The following is a 2584-nucleotide window of genomic DNA, read 5'->3' on the forward strand; positions in this document are numbered from 1 at the left end:
CTCGTGGTTTCCCGACCTGATTGGAATGCCTGTGAGTCAGAGGCCATGGGATCCTCCTGTGGCCCCCGCAGAGCTGGGTGTATAGCAGGGTCAGCAAGGCGTCTGAGTCAGCGACTGACAACCCAGCTGGGAGATGGAAGGAAGAATGAGATAGGTTAGAAGCTGGGAGGGAGACACTCCTGGCACGTTCATCAACCACCAGTGCTCCTTAACGTTGCTCCCACAGGTAGTTCAGACCCTGCGCCATAGGCATTGGTGCAGACATGTACGCATATACACCTATGTGTGTCCTCATCTGCATTTATGGTGGGGAGACAGGCGATGGTCCCAGGAGGCCTGCTTAAGGAAGTGGGACTTCTGACAAAAGGGATGAAGTACAGAATCCCCTCTCTCCCCCGAAAGGGAACTGCTGATTACCCAGCCCCTGGCTCCTCACTGAGCAATTACCATGCACTCCGAGTAAATCCCATGGTTACTCCATATCCGGGGCTGATCCAGGCCTAGCAGCCACAGGATGCTGCCCTTGGGTGCTGTGAGCAGAGCAGAGGTCCTCAGGTAGAGGAGCAGGGACTTGTGCTGGGGCCCTAGCTGGGGCCCCAGCATAGAGAAAGCAGTGTTCGGGGCTCCAGGTCTACACACCAGACTGTCCATCCAGGATGCCATTTTCAGTTTGTCCAATTATTTCACATGGCAATACCCTGGCCATTCTCCTTCCTAAGCCCCACTGCATCCTAAGTCTGGCTCCAGCCCAGGGGCGGCTGGGATGGCTGAAGGAACCTGGGTCATGCCCATCTCTGGGGGCCTCAGTTTCCTCTGCCTTCCCTCCACACCCCAACTCCCATCCCCTAGGGCCAGTGCAGCTCCACAGGCAGCACCACCCAGGATCCCTAAGATCTTAGGGAGGACACCCCCCCACACAAATCCAGTTAATGGTCGCCTCTAATGGCCACATAGCCTCTACCTCAGAGCCTCTGATCCTCGCAGGTGTCCTTGGCCAATGTCACCCCTTGACCTGGGCCACTCTGTGTGGGTTTCAGCTCAGCACATTGGCCTGTCATGAGGACCAGGTCATGCAGTCAGGCCTCTGGTGCCTCTCCCAGCCTCAGGGCTGGGCTCTGAGCCTAGACTGAGCCTGCGTCCTAGTCATGATGTGTCCAAGGGCAGCCACAACCTGGGTGGAAGAGACCACAGGATCGCTGGGTCTCTGATCCCCCCGGGCCCAGACCATCCCTGGAACCCAAATGGCTTTAGTGGGGCATAAGGGAGGTGTGGAGCAGAGAAGTTATGGTGGGGTAACGGCCCTACCTACCTGCAGTCGAGTCTGTGTTCCTAACGATAAAAGCTGCCACAGTGAGAACCCAGTCTGTGTGGGGGGCTGTGCTGGATGCTTACCTGTGCACACCAGTGGTCTTAACAGCCCTGGAAGGGAAATGTGACTATCCCCATGTTACAGACAACAAAACTGACTCAAAGAGTTTCTGTGACTGACTTCAACCACACAGCGGGACAACAGAGTGAATCTTTGTGACTCACCCCAAAGCTCACCAGGCTGCCCCTTGCAAGCCCTCTGAGGCCTCGAGCCCTGGATTCAAATTGGCCACACTCACAAAGCCGCCCTTTGGGTGACTTGTACCCCTCCAAACAATCCCTGATGGCAAGATCCACCTTCCCAAACACCTCAAACGGAACTGGGCCAGCCCCAGTCCCTGCCCCCCTCCGTTTTCCAGTTGTCCACTGTCTATTGTAAAGCAGAGACTCTGGACTAGGAAGGCGGGCGGGGTGCAGAAGGGGACAAAAGCTTTTAGAGCCAGGAGGAAGACAAAAGAATGACAAGGAGGAGCAGCTGTTTGTAAAGGGAAATCTGAGACAGGCACAAAGCTCAGGCGTAATCCCAGGCTCATGTGGAGGCTGGGTAGCGGTGCCCCCAAGGTCAGGGAACCTAGGGGCAGGCGGATAGGCGCACACATCCCCACTCCAGGGTGGGTCCCTTTTCTCACGTGCGCAAACTGGGACCTCATTCCTCTTCTTGGGCCAACCTCCCTGCCTCTTTCTGACCCTCTCCTGTTCCCATCACTTTGGGTTTGGGGGCTCCTTTCTGATTTCCATCTTTCTACATTGGGGTCTCCTGTAATTCGCCCTAGAGCACCCCTCCTCTCCCCATTCCTCGTAGTGATGTTAGCAATTTTTCCTCTGAACTCCCGCAGGCATGTTCATAGCAAGTGGCCTCTGTTTGGGCCTGATACTTGATCAGGGTGGTGACAGAGCCCAGACAAAGCAGGCACACGGCCGGGGAGGGGAGGGGAGAGAAGGGCCGGGGAGACAAATCACCTTCCTTCCACTCCAGGCCTTATTTGGTCTACCTTGGTGAAGCAGCCCTCCCTCCAACCCCTCTTTATTTATAGCATTTTGCTCTGCTCTCCTTTGTCTTGTCTGCTATCACTCCGTAGGGCACGCTGTGCGATCCCCACCCACCCCCACCCAGTGGGACCCTGGGCCCCTCGCTCCTCCCCACCAGGCATGTGCATGTGAGCAAAGACACTGACTATAAGCCCAGGCTTGGATTTCAATTCTGCAAACAGTTGGA

The sequence above is a fragment of the Rhinolophus sinicus genome, chromosome 3, assembly GCF_057876585.1.
Source record: "Rhinolophus sinicus isolate RSI-liver-muscle chromosome 3, RSI-T2T, whole genome shotgun sequence".
NCBI classification, from domain to species: domain Eukaryota; kingdom Metazoa; phylum Chordata; class Mammalia; order Chiroptera; family Rhinolophidae; genus Rhinolophus; species Rhinolophus sinicus.